Source organism: Canis lupus, chromosome 25 (genome assembly GCF_003254725.2).
Source record: "Canis lupus dingo isolate Sandy chromosome 25, ASM325472v2, whole genome shotgun sequence".
NCBI lineage: Eukaryota > Metazoa > Chordata > Mammalia > Carnivora > Canidae > Canis > Canis lupus.
Genome location: NC_064267.1, coordinates 8,819,550 through 8,833,929, shown reverse-complemented (window position 1 = coordinate 8,833,929; position 14,380 = coordinate 8,819,550). Strand labels below are relative to the sequence as shown.

The 14,380-nt window shown below is 38.5% G+C and overlaps 1 protein-coding gene across 1 annotated transcript in view; it reads left to right on the top strand.

Annotated features, from left to right (window-relative positions):
* The window catches only part of B3GLCT (beta 3-glucosyltransferase), a 124,667-nt gene that overhangs the window by 81,101 nt on the left and 29,186 nt on the right, over positions 1-14,380 (top strand). The window lies entirely within an intron of this gene.

The window sequence follows — 14,380 nt, the reverse complement described above, 5'->3', positions numbered from 1 at the left end:
GTAAGGAGTCCTTCTCATCCTAGGGTGGCTTTAGATTCTACATGTATTCGTATTCAGAAACTATGATTGGTACTTCTGCTTCTAGCCAAGATTTTCCAACAGGAAATAGATTTACCCTCACATCTGAAACAACTCCCCCAAAAGGACAAAATACATGAAATGAGGGTTTTTAAGACAAGAGATTGGACATTAGGGAACAAAGGACAATGACCCATGAGACATATGAAACATAGGAAGTAGGTTCTATGACAGCCTTAGCTAATTGCCTTAAGAACATGTAAATAGCTGCTGAGGAAGGGGAGCCTAGGTTGAACCTGGCCAAACCTTGAGTTGAAGAGATGACACCAAGATCCTGGAGTGACTGAGGCCATTAGTTTATAAGACAGAGCACCAGAGAGGGAGAGCTGCATAGAAGGGGAACACTGGAGATCTGTGGGGGGTTCCCTTCAAGTATTCAGTAAAGTATTGATTGGTACACATATGCATGAGGAAACTACTGGAGGCTAGGGAGAGAACCAGCCAAAATGATGAGAGGGGATGGTGGCCAACACACAGGGCTGAGTATAGTACCTGTTCTCACTAGCCAGACTGGGAAATCCTGGATTCATAAGTGGGTAGAGCATATAGAAGTGTTTTGCTTTAATAGTGGGAAACAGCTAAGGCTGGACTAAGTAAGTACTGATCCAGTCCTGCCTAAGGAATCTTAAAAGAACCCAAAAGAACAAATTGTTTGCAAGTAACTAGTCTGCATCCAAGAACAAAGCTCAAGATTTCTAGAAATACAAAAATATCCATAACCCAAAAAAGATTCACAATGTTTGGCATTCAGTCAAAAGTTACCAGACATGCAAAGCAACAGGAAAATGAACCCATAATAAGAAAAATTAGTTGATTGAAATTGCCCCAGAAATGGCAGTGTTAACTAGTTATTTTAATTACCAGCTCTGTTAGTTATAGCTTAATAATTCTTCCATTTATTCCAAAAAGGAACATGGAAGGTGTAGCAAAACTGAACTGCTCTATGTTGTCTGAGGTGAAAAATCTATTGGATGGGATTTTTTTTTAGATTTTATTTATTTATTTGAGGGAAAGAGTATGAGAGAGAGCATGAGTAGGGGGAAAGGCAGAGAGAGAAGGAGAAGCAGATTCCCTGCTGAGCAGAGAGCCCACTGTGGGACTCAATCCCAAAACATTTAAAGGAATATTTTCCAAATTTGATAAAAACTATAAATCAACTTATCCAGACACTGATTCCAGATCAGTGAACCCCAGACATAACTGTGAACATCTAAGCAAAGCACAATCACCTTCAAAAACAGGGTCTTTTATAATAACATCTTGTATAACATTATTACATTTGTAACCACTACACTTGGTTCATTTGTATATCAATTTTCAGTAATCTACATTAAAAGTTTTGCCACATTTTCTTCATATTTAGCAGCAATAATACCTAATTGACCAATAAGGTCATAAATGTGTTTTTTAGTTTGAGCTTGTCTCCTTTTCTTTGCAAGATTCTGACATCATTCTTGATCACATGAACTTTGACTACTCCTAAGTCATGAGGCTGAATAATTGCAAGAGTTAGAGGCAGATAGGAAATTCAAAAATGGAGGGGCACCTGCATGGCTCAGTTGGTCAAGTGTCTAACTCTTGATCTCAGCTCAGATCTTGATCTCAGGGTCATGAACTCAAGCCCACTTTGGGCTCCATTGGGCATAGAGTCTAGTTAAGAAAAAAAATTCAAAACATGGAAAAAGAAAGTGGCCAATAAAGGGAAAAAGTGAAACTAGAACAAGAAAGAAAAAGGAAAATGCATATCTGGAGTTATGAATAAACACCCTAAAGTAAATAAATTCAAATAAAAATTTAATAAGGGACATGGCTGAAAATTAGGAAAGCAATCCAGAAAATGGGGTCAAGTAGTTAAAAAGGTTAGAAAAAAAAGTGGTTAAAATGAAGAGGCAATGAAGTCCAACACATGCATAATTGGAGTCCCTGATTGAAGAAAAAGCAAAAGAACAGAAATAAAACTTAAGTTACCAGAAATAAAAGAGGACTTTAATGTGTATGTTGAAAGGTCCTACCTAGTGGGTGCCATGGAAAATTGACTTGGGATCTTCAACCTCACATAGCTGGGTAAAACTACTATATTTTGATGATAACTTCCTCGGAGTCTTGAGGCAAAACGATGGAATAACCTATAGAGCAAGAAAGTAAGACTCGCATCAGACTTCTCAGAATAATACAAGTATGGAAACAATAGAGGAATGTGTTAAACTCAAAAAACTGAATCCCAAATTTTATATGTAGCTATGATTCTCTTAAGTATCAAGGCTATGGAAAATGAATGAGCATGAAATAAAGGACTAGTATGTGCATGCATCCTTCTTGGGGAATATATTAGAGAACTTCATGCAAACAAGACAGATGAAATTTGGGCAAGAGGACTGATGGTGAACATGACATAGATTTAACTGTAAAGCAAAAACAGGGTCGGGGAGGTGGTAGAGGAATAGTATATAAATGTAATATGTTTTGACAAAGCAGGAAGTATGCAACTTTAAAAAATGGAAAGAGGAGCATTTGGGTGGCCCAGTGGTTGAGCATCTGCCTTTGGCTCACGTCATGATCCCAGAGTGCTGGGATGGAGTCTGGCATCAGGCTCCCTGTGGTGATCCTGCTTCTCCCTCTGCCTGTGTCTCTGCCTCTCTCTGTGTGTCTCTCATGAATAAATAAAATCTATATATATTTTTAGAAGTAAAGAAAAGAGGAAGTAGAATAAGATCATGGCTTATTGTATACCTAGTAGATGGATTCAAAAGATACAATGTAAAGCTGACAGATCTAATACTGTTAAATAAGAAAAAAAGCCTAAGAAGGCATAAAAAGTTAAATACAGGATAATGGGAAAAACTTTCTCAGCACACGGAATATTTTTTAAAGGAAAAACTAAAGAAATACAGTAAACAGTTTATGTATAATTAAAACCCAGAGTAATTTCTGTATTATATCAAATATCAGTCGTGTCACTAAATGCAAATGGGTTTAACTCACCAAAGAACTTTTCAAATTGGCTCATAAAGCAAACCCCAACTCTATATTTTTATATAAGAGACACATAAACAGTCCTTCACAAAGCCTAAAAATAAAGGGATGGCTAAAAATTTGGCAAACCAAAGAGAATAAAAAAAATCAATTCCCAACTCAGAAAGTTGGAAAAGAATCACAAAGCCAATGCAAAAAAAGACAAGGAAGGAAATAATAAAGATACATGCAGACATGATGAGGTAGAGAAAAAGATCAAATTAATGAAAATTCTGTCTCCTTGAAAAATTGTATTGAATGCTTTTCTCATTTATTGGTATCTCCTGGAAATCAAAGTGCACAATATATTTAGTATGCCAGTCTCTGTGAGAATGAAAGGGAAATAAAGCATACCTATGTCTCCTTATCTTTACAAAAACAAGTGAGGGCCAGATGAACCAGTAAACCATGAAGTTGGTTTCTAGAAGGGTTGGGTGGGAGAAGAAGATAGATGGTGTGACACTTCTGAATTTATCTTTTAACTTAGTTGGGTTGGGGAAGTATGCTCATATTTTACATATTTGAAAATCAGTAAGGACTGGAGAAAAGTCAGTAAGGAAAGAGAGAAAACTGAAGCAAATGAACTCAACTGTGTTTCAAATGAAAACATCATCACACCAAAGGAAAAATGCAACTGATGCAAGTAATGGGGGAGACAGTATTTAGAAGGTGTGGGAAGAGGTGAGGAACGTCAGACAAATCCTGAATTTTCAGTTGGTCTGATTATTTTTTGGAGTGGTGTGGTAAAACCATTCTGAGGATTTTAGGTACACTGGAGGCACACTGGAGGATTGAGTAAATGGGATTAGAAGCCAGGGTTCTCACTGTGGAAGAAGGGAAATATGGACATTGATTGGGACAGGTCAATGGGGGGTAGATTGGAAGTAGAGAAATTTCTAACAACTCATAATTTTTGTCAGACTCATGATTTCTAAAGTACGTGTATGTGCACTTGTATGTTTCCTAGTTCTTTCTCCTAAAGGAGACTACAAGCAGATATCCCCGTAGCACTGGCCAACTAGAGAGCAGAACTGTGGTGCTGGCTGCTCCACTGATGCAGAGAAATAGCAGGTTCTAAGGCTTAGGCAAGAAGATATAAAGACAGTTGGAACATTCCTTTTTTTTTTTTTTTTTTTTAAGACTTCCTTACTTTCTGGTATAAAAAGAAAAGTGCAGTTTAGGAGGACAAAGAAACAAACTTTAATGGTTTCCCAATGGCCAAGTCTTGGACAAACATCATATAATTAAGGGAAAAAATGAATTATGAACCATTAAAATTGGGAATCAGTGAGTTCATGATTATAAAAAGTAGAAAATAGGTAAATAAATGGGGGGAAGGATGGTATATTAAATACCATAGAGTGGGTAGTTTAAAACAACAGACATTTTTTTTTTCTTCTCACAGTTCTAGATGCTGGGAGGTCCAAGATCCAGGTCGTGGTAGAGTAGGTTTCCAGGGCCTCTTCTCTTGGTTTGAAGGCAGCCACCATCTCTGTGTCCTTTGTGTTCTGTGGAGAGAACTCTGAGGCATCTGTTCTTAGAAGGACATTAAATCTGTTGGATCAGAGTCCTCCTACCTTATGATCTTATTTAACTTTGATTACTTCCTTAGAGTCCCCATCTCCAAATATAACCACACTGGGGGTTCTGGCTTCAATGTATAAATTTGGAAAGGGACAAAATTCCATCCCTAGTGGGTAGACTCTTGCTTCCAGGATAATGAGAAGTTCTGACTGGTAAATGTGGAGATAGTGATGGAGTGGGAAAAGCCATCACTTTGTAACCATCATAGTAAAGATTAGGATAACAATCATTAATGGATGTTAAACTAGGGGTACGTTTTAATAGGGCCAAGGATATTTGCTGGTGTTAAAGTACCTGCCCAGAGTCTCAGAGTTAGCAATAGAAAGGTATAAGATGTGCAGGTGGCAGAAGAGGACCCTAAGTTCACCTCATCCCATGGAAATACCTACATAACACTAGTGTAAATAATCCAGAAAATGACCCAAAGACTGGTAGAACAGAATCTCTATGGCTAAATATAAAGGGGCCATGTCAAAAATGGTAGGAAGGGCAGAGAAGCAGTCAGGAACCAGGCTGACCTATGGAACTGTCCATGGGAGGGCCACTACAAGTACGGAGAAGGGAGAGAAGCAGACCCCACACTGGGCACCTTCCCAGGACCTGCACTGGGAAGACAAATCCTTATAATATTTAGCTTTGAAAACTAGAGGAGATTAACATTACCAGTTTTTACAATCAGTGGAGCTTAACACCTAGAACTTCAAAAAATCATTGGCTCAGCTCTGGGAGAGCTAGAGGGCCACAGGAAACTTGAGTTCCCACTCATAAAGAGATAGCATAACAGCCCCACTGAGATACAGAATAGAAGCAGCAGTTTTAAAAACCTGGGGTATAGGGAAAGGAGTTTTGTTTATTATCTCAGAATATATGCTGGAAGGGCAGGGTTCTTTAGGAGACTTCTCCAAGAACAAAAGAGCTAGCAGGCACCATTTCCCTCCCCCACCCCCTAGCCTACATGGACATGTGTAGCAATCAGCACAGTGCTAACACTCTCCATGTAGTTTGCTAACCATCTGCCACCTTCCCAGCCCTGCCCCCTTTTCCCCCACCCCTATACTTTTCTGCAGACTGCCCCCTTCAACCAGGCCTTGGCAGGAGTTCTCTAAAGCAGCACCAGATCTCCTTCCGCAGCAAATTGGGGCAAAGCTTGCTGACGCTATACACCCCATCCCCTCCAACCAGCCTTCAGCAAGAATGCATCCAGAATGGTGCCACAAGCCTGGAAATGTGCAGGCATCCCCAGGAAGGGGGGTCACTCTGGGGTGACTCCTGCCCCTGGGAGAGGGTAAGATAACCACACACACCAGTTCTACTGCAGCTCCAGCAGTAACCTGGGGGCAGACATATGGTCTGACTTTGGGCCCCACCCACCAACAGCTTCTCAGTGGACGATGCAGGGAGAATGCCCTGCAGTCCGATACTAATGCATCTCTGGTGAATAGATGGTCTTACCCAGCTCATCCCCACGGCAGTCCCAGACTAGCCCATTAACAACACAGGGGCCAAATCCTGCCGCAACAAAGAGAGCAACTGCAGACAACTGGTCTGAAGGCAAAAGCAGCCTAGCCAAACAATAGGGCACACTCAACACACACAGGAGACATCCCTGAAGTTTAAGATTCTGGTGAATAGGGGATATTGTACTATAGGGCACCACAGGACCTATTCTTCATAAGGCAACTACTTTCAAGATCAAGAGCTATGACTGTCTCCTAGTACATAGAAATAGACACAGAAACTTAGACAAAATGAGAAGACAGAGGAATATGTCCCAAATGGGTAGGACAAAATCACAGTAAGAGAGCTAAATGAAACAGAGATAAGTAATATGGCTAAGGAATTTAAAGTAATGGTCATAAAGGTATCCACTGGACTAGAGAAATGAATGGAGGGTCCTACAGAGACCCTCAACAGAGATAGAAAACAACTGGAGATGAATAACTCAGTAACAAAATAAAGATACACTAGATCAAATAGTAGACTAGCAGATATTTGCATCTACGTTCATTGGGTATACTGACCTATAGTTCTTTTTTGTAGTGTCTTTATCTGGTTTTGGTATCAGAGTAATGCTGGTCTCATAGAATGAATACGGAAAAAAAGCTTTTCTTCCTCTTCTACTTTTTGGAATATTGAGAATAGGTATTAGCTCTTCTTTAATATTTGATAGAATTCACCTTTGTGAAGCCTTCTGGTTTTAGACTTTGGTTGGTGTTCAATTTCCTTGCTGGTAATCAGTCTGTTCAGATTTTCTGTTTCTTCCTGATTCAGTTCTGGGAGGTTGTATGTTTCTAGGAATTTATTTCTTCTAGGTTACCTGAAACTAACATGACACTACATTGATTGCACTGGAATTAAAAAATAGCAATGGAAAAATAGTAACTGTCCAGTAGAGAAACCAGACAACAACATTGACTGGCTGGTCAGAATGAGTACCACCAGTGAAGAACAGAAGGACATCATGTATCAGACACAACATCACATAAATAATACTGTGACTGGGAATGTATATGCTCGACTTTATCATGAGGAAACATCAGATAAACCCAAGATTATGATCATTCCATTAAAAAACCAGGGAGGTTCTTTTCTTATTTAAAATACCAGTGTCCCAAAAGACAAAGAGAAGCTGAATAACTATTGTAGATTATGGGAGGATAAGGTGATATGAAAAATAAATGCAATAAGGGATCCTGGGCTGCATCCTGTACTGGAGGGAAAATGTGCTATGATAGACACGGGGTCAACTGATAAAATTGGAATATAGGTGGTAGATTAGATATAAGCATTTGTTTTCAATTTTGGAATTCTAATTAAGGCTGCTGTGAACCTTTGTGTATGTATCTTTGTATAGATACATGTTCATTTATCTTGGATAAATACCTATGAGTGGAATGGCTAGAACATATAATAGGTATAGGCTTAGCTTTTTAATAAAATTACCCTATTAATGTTAAAGTTCTTGAAGTTCTTAACTTTTCCTGTTCTTAGGAGATATACATTGATGTTTTAGGGGAAAGGGATATAATGTATGATGCTTACTCCCAATATTTTAGAAAAGAGAAAATATATGTATATATACATGTATATGCACATGTGTACACACATTGGTGCATGTATACATACATATGTATATATATACACAGATATATGAATATCTATATAGAGAGAAAGATTGAGAGAATGATAAGGCAAATAGGGTAAAGTTAACAACTGGTGAATCTGGGTAAAGGATATATGAGAGTTCTTTCCATTGTACTACTCTTGGAATTTTTCTATCATCTTTTTTTTTTTTTAACAGTATCTTTTTTTTTAAAAGATTTTTATTTATTTATTCATGAGAGTCACAGAGAAAGAGAGAGAGGCAGAGACACAGGCAGAGGGAGAAGCAGGCTCCATGCAGGGAGCCTGACGTGGGACTTGATCCCGGATCTCCAGGATCAGGCCCTGGACCGAAGGCAGTGCTAAACCACTGAGCCACCTGGGCTGCCCTATCATCTTTTTTTTTTTTTTTTAAGATTTTATTTATTTATTCTTGAGAGACACACAGAGAGAGGCAGAGACATAGGCAGAGGAAGAAGCAGGCTCCATGCAGGGAGCCCGATGTGGGACTCCATCCCTGGACTCCAGGAAAATGCCCTGAGCCAAAGGCAGATGCTCAACTGCTGAGCTACCCAGGCATCCCTGGAATTTTTCTGTAATCTTGATGTTATTTCCTAATAAAATGTTAAAAAACAAAATCCATAGTAGATTAGAGTAGAATTTCATCTGGATTTTTAAAAAATCATTATTCTAACAAGGCAAAAGATAAATAATATAATCATCTCAATAGCTGCATAAAAAGTATTTGACAAGATTCCATTCATGAAAAAACTCTCAACAAAAGAAGTATGTTTCTTCTAAACCCAAACATAATAAAGGCCATAAATGAAAAACACACAGATAATCCTCAAATGATGAAAAACAGAGCTTTTCCCCTAAGATCAGAAACAACACAAGAATGGTCCACTCTTTGCTACTTTTATTCATCATAGTACTAGTCACAGCAGTCAGACAAGAAATAAGAGGCATCCATATTGGTAAAGAAGTTCAACTGTCACTATTTGTACATGACATGATATTATACATAGACAAACCTAAATATTCCGCCAAAAAAAAACCCTACTAAAATAAATGAATTCACTAAAGTTGCAAGATTCAAAATTGATACCCAGGAATTGGTAGTGTTTCTATACACTAACAACAACATCACAGAAAGAGAAATTAAGAATACAGAACTTAAAATTTCACCAAAAAGAATAAAATACCTAGGAATTAACTTAACCAAAGAGGTCAAAGACCTGTACTCTGAAAACAAGAAAACACTGATGAAAGAATTTGAAGATAACACAAACAAATGGAAAGTTATTCCATCCTCATGGATCAGAATATTGTCAAAGTGTCCTGTTACCCAAAGCAATCTACAGATTCAATGCAATCCCTATCAAAATATCAGCAGCATTTTTCTTAAAATTAGAATAATCCTATAATTTATATAGAACCACAGTAGCCAAAGCAATGCTGATAAAAAAAAAAGAAAAGAAAAAAAAGCTAGGGGCACTTGGGTGGCTCAGTCAGTTAAGCATCTGTGTTCAGTTCAGGTCATGATCCCAGGGTCCTGGGATCGAGCCTCACATCAGGCTCCCTGCTCAGCAGGGAGTTGGCTTCTCTCTCTCCCCTGCCCCTTTACCCACTCATATTCTCTCTCTCTCTCTCTCACTTTCTATTAAATAAATAAAAAAATAAAATCTTAAAAAAAAAAAAAGAACAGCTGGAGGTACCAGAATTTCAGATTTCAAGATATACTACAAAGCTGTAGTAGTCAAAACTGTATGGTACTGATGCAAAGACTGACACATAGATCAGTGGAAAAGGTTAGAGATCCCAGAAATAAACCCCCATTAATATGGTCAATCTATGACAAAGGAGGAAAGAATATACAATGGGGAAAAGATAGTCTTTTTAATAAATGATCCTGGGAAAACTGAACAGCTACATTTAAAACCAGGAAAATGGACTGTTTCCTAATACCCTACACAAAAATGAACTCAAAATGAATTAAAGACCTAAATGTGAAACCTGAAACCATAAAAATCTATAGAGGCACAGGCAATAATTTCTCTGACATCAACCATAGTAACATTTTTTTCTAGGTATGTCTCCTAAGACAAGGAAAACAAAAGTAAAAATAAACTATTGGGACTACGTTGAAATGGAAAGTTTTGCACAATGAAGGAAACCATCAACAAAGCAAAAAGACAACCTACTGAATGGGAGAAGATATTTGCAAATGACATATCCAACAAGATATATAAAGTTAATATCCAAGATATATAAAGAACTCCTACAGTACCAAAAATAATCCCATTAAAAATGGGCAAAACATCTGAATAGACATTTCTCCAGAGAAGACCTACAGATGGCCAACAAGGACATGGAAAGATGCTCAATATCAATAATTTTGAGGGAAGTCAAAACCAAAACTACAATGAGATATCACTACACACCTGTCAGAATGGCTAAAGTCAAATGCAAGAAAAAAGAAGTGTTGGCAAGGATATGGCTAAAAAGGAACCCTCCTGCACTGCTAGTGCTAATGCAAACTGGTATAGCCCCTGTGGAAAATAGTATGGAGGTTCCTCAAAAAGTTAAAAGTAGGAATAACATAGGATCTGATAATTCCATTATTGGGTAATTACTCGAGGAAAAGGAAAACACTAATTTGAAAAGATATATACACCTCTATGTTTATTGCAACATTATCTGCAATAGCCAAGACATGGAAGCAACCCAAGTGTCCATCGATAGATAAAGAGGTGGTATCTATCTATCTATCTATCTATCTATCTATCTATCTATCTATCTACCTACCTACCTATCTACCTACCTACCTATCTACCTACCTACCTACCTACCTACCTATCTATCTATCCCACACACATACATACAGTGAAATATTACTTTAGCTATGAAAGAAAGATCTTGCCATTTGTGACAACATGGATGGACCTGGAGGGTGTTAAGTGAAATAACTCTTTCTCAGTTTGACTTATGATTCCACTAATGAACAGAATATTAAAAAAGAATAAACAGCAGAATCAGAATATAAATACGGAAAACTGATGATTGCCAGAGAGAAGGGAAGTGACGGGGGGCGGGGGGACACAGACTTCCAGTTATGGAATGAGTAAGTCTTGGGAATAAAAAGGAGAACATATCAATAGCAATGATATTGTAATAGCAATGTCATGAGACTGATGGTAGCTATACTTGTGGTGAGCGTAACATCATGTGTAAACTTGTCACCTCACTAAGTTGTACACCTGAAACTTAGATAACGTTATGTGTCCACCACACACACACACACACACACACACACACACAGATCAGTATTATGCAGTTAAAAATCTATATGCAACACTAAGCTGTGTTAATATAATTTTGATAGCACATAATCTTTAGTGTTGCCATATTGTTTTTCTTCATTTCTGTGCCTCAAAATTGTCTGAAATGGTAACATATTGTTAAATAGAGTTCCTTTCCTGGGTGAACAGCCAGTCTGCTTGGACAGAATTGGACTGCTTTATTCACATTTCTAGTTTTTACCAAAATGAACCATATGATGGTTGTCAGACCCAGTTTATGATTCTCCAGCTTTAAAATGATATTGTGAGTAGGGAAGTGATTGACGTTATAAGGAAAAGAAACCCAGATGAGATATTAAGTACCAGTTATTTTAACCTCAGGAATTACAAGTTGGGGGCTGAATCGACATTTTTATAGTATGCAGGAGGAAGAGAAATACTTTTCATTTCTTCTCAGGTCAAGAACGTGATGTAAATTTTAAATTTGCCCCAGAGGTCTTTGAGGTTTTTTGTTTGTCTTTTGGTGGTGGTGGTGTTGTATTTTTACCTACAGACTTTTACTAGCCAAAAGTCACAGTTTCCTTAGAAATCTTTAAGAATATATTTTCCATAGCCGAATGCTGTCTTACTGGGTATCTGTACACTTTCTTACCTCCCCCTGCCAAGTTATTAGCTGACTTTCTGAAGATAGATTCCAAACTAGGTGCCTAGAATGTTTACCTTGTGTGCCTAAAATATGACAGTTTCAAAGATAACGTTTTTCTGGTCACTCAGAAATTATCTACATTGTCAGAGGCCTTGACCTCTAGGCAGATATAAACATGATTAACAAACTTATAAACTCTCAGCACCACATTTTTAAGTGATATTTTCATGCATTAAATTTATTTTCTTCATTTTAATTTTTAGGCTTATTAGCTGGGGTATTTGTGTAAGTTGCATGAATGTGGATTGGAATGGTGTCCTCTTTCTTCTCTACTTCATACATCTCCACTTTGACTCCTTAAGACTCTACCTATCCCCCAAAAGAGGAAAGTGAAATTCTAGAACAGAAGAATTTATGATTAACGATTTAGAGAGGTGCTTGCTATCTCCACCTCTTGCACATGCATGGTGCTCATCAGGCTTGAGAAAGATTGAAATTTATTTAACCAATTAAAAAGAATCCAAAATTGACCAAGAAACAACTCTTTTCAGGGAACACTGATTAATATCATTAGAGAATTGAGGATTTTTGTGGAGACCTGGCAAGCTCTAGTTTAGAACACACAGTGGAAGGACTTTATAATGCATTTGTAAGTGATACAAGTTCTTCAAACATGGAAAAACTAGCATTTTCAACATCAACCTTTGTCTCACCCTTGAAAAATATTTCTATGTTTTATTTTCCTGTGAAGTCTTTTTCTTCCTTCATCCTTATGGCAGCTGTAGTTGTAGGTGTTTTTTACTAGCTCCTGGATATTCTCATTGCCCTTTGTAAGCTATCTCGTTGACATATAACAAAGAAGTATGGGTTCCAGAGGTATAAATAGACATAAAAAGACAACTCATGTGCCCTTACTCAGGAGAAAACTGTGCATGGCTGTATGCAATAATTGGAAGGTTTCCTGGAAATCCTCACTGCCTAAATTCCCATTCCCCACCTGCCAGCCATGTGCCTGACGTGGATCTCATTTGTACCTCAAATATTCCATTTGTGGGGGTAAACTGGGTGGCACAGTCTGTTAAGTGCCTGACTCTTGGTTTCAGCTCAAGTCATGATCTCAGAGTCATGGGATCGAGCCCTGAGTCATGCTCTGCACTCAGCCCAGAGTCTACTAAAAGTTTCTCTTTCCCTCTCCCTCTGTCCCCCTCCCGACTCCCCATGTGCTCACTTGTGCACTCTCTCTAAAATCTTGAAAAAATTCCTTTTGGAATCCATTAAAAATTAAAAGATACTAAGTGTTAGAAAGTGGCAGAGGGTCAGTAATGTATTCTCCAGACTGAGAAGGTACTATAAAACCAAAAATGAAGCAAGCTTCTTCAAACCAGTCACAGTTTTATTCCTAGGGTAACTTACTGAGAGGCTGATGGACAGATGATCCAGGCTGAAACATGCTCTTATTCTCTACCCCTATTCTCAGCCTCTGTCTGGACCTTTCCCCTGCTCTTATGGAGTGAGGGACATGGTGGGGAGGTCATGAGTAATTATCTTAAGTGGTACCATCTGTGCACTAGAGGGGGGAACAAGGTGAAGTCCTCAAAATGGAGTCAGTGTTGTCAGCACTCCTACTCTCTCCACCCTTGACATCTTTATGGCCTAATCTTTGCACACCATTCTTTCACAGTGACCTTAGTACCAGACAGCAGGAGGTGACTTGTATCCTGGTGCCAGCAACAATATAGGAGCTTAACCAGTACTACTCCTTGATTTTTCAGGATTTCTCATTCTTGAGGGGGTAGGGGTGATGACCAGTCTAACTACTTCCTGCTGAAAAGGGGTGCAGATCAAGATTTGAGGAATGAAACTGCCTTGCATCAAACTGCAGAGATTCTGTTAGTACTAAGTTGAGCCCCCATCGTTTATGGAGCCATTATTTTGGATATATTTGCATATAGTCTTAGCATCTTTTTCTATTTTATAACAAGGGCAATTAGGTAAGTTCATTTGAAGAGCGGTTCTCATTTCAGGAGGTCGTCCTGCTGGTGGGCTTTCAAAGTCAGGCCTATAGTGTGCAATCTGTCAGGTAGAAAATAAGCCATATATGCAAGGAAACCAAAAGAATGCAGGGTCCAGCCTAGTTTTAGAGGTAAACAATCAGCATTCAAAGATAATCAGAACTAGAATCTAACACCCATTAAGACAAATTACTGAAAGAATTTTTTTCTCTCTAAAATCATACTCATTTTTTTAAAGATTTTTATTTATTTGAGAGAGAGGGAGAGAGCAGGAGAACACAAGCACTGGAGAGGGAGAAGCAGGCTGCCCATCCAGCAGGGACCCTGATGCAGGGCTGGACTCCAGGATTATGACTTGAGCCAACAGCAGCCACTTTAACCTATTGAGCCACCCAGGTGCCCCTAAAATAACCTTCATTTCTACAAAGGTAGCCAAATTCAGATTAACTTGTTTGTGGGGCACCTGGGTGGCTCAGATGGTTGGTTAAGCATGTAACTCTTGATTTTGATTCAAAATGTGGAGTCTGCTTGAGATTCTCTCTCCATTTCCCCTTTGCTTCTCCCTGCCCGCCTCCCCTTCAGCACCCCTTGCCGCCAAAAACAAGATTAAGCTATTTGTAAAACAAGTCCAATTTTAACAAGCT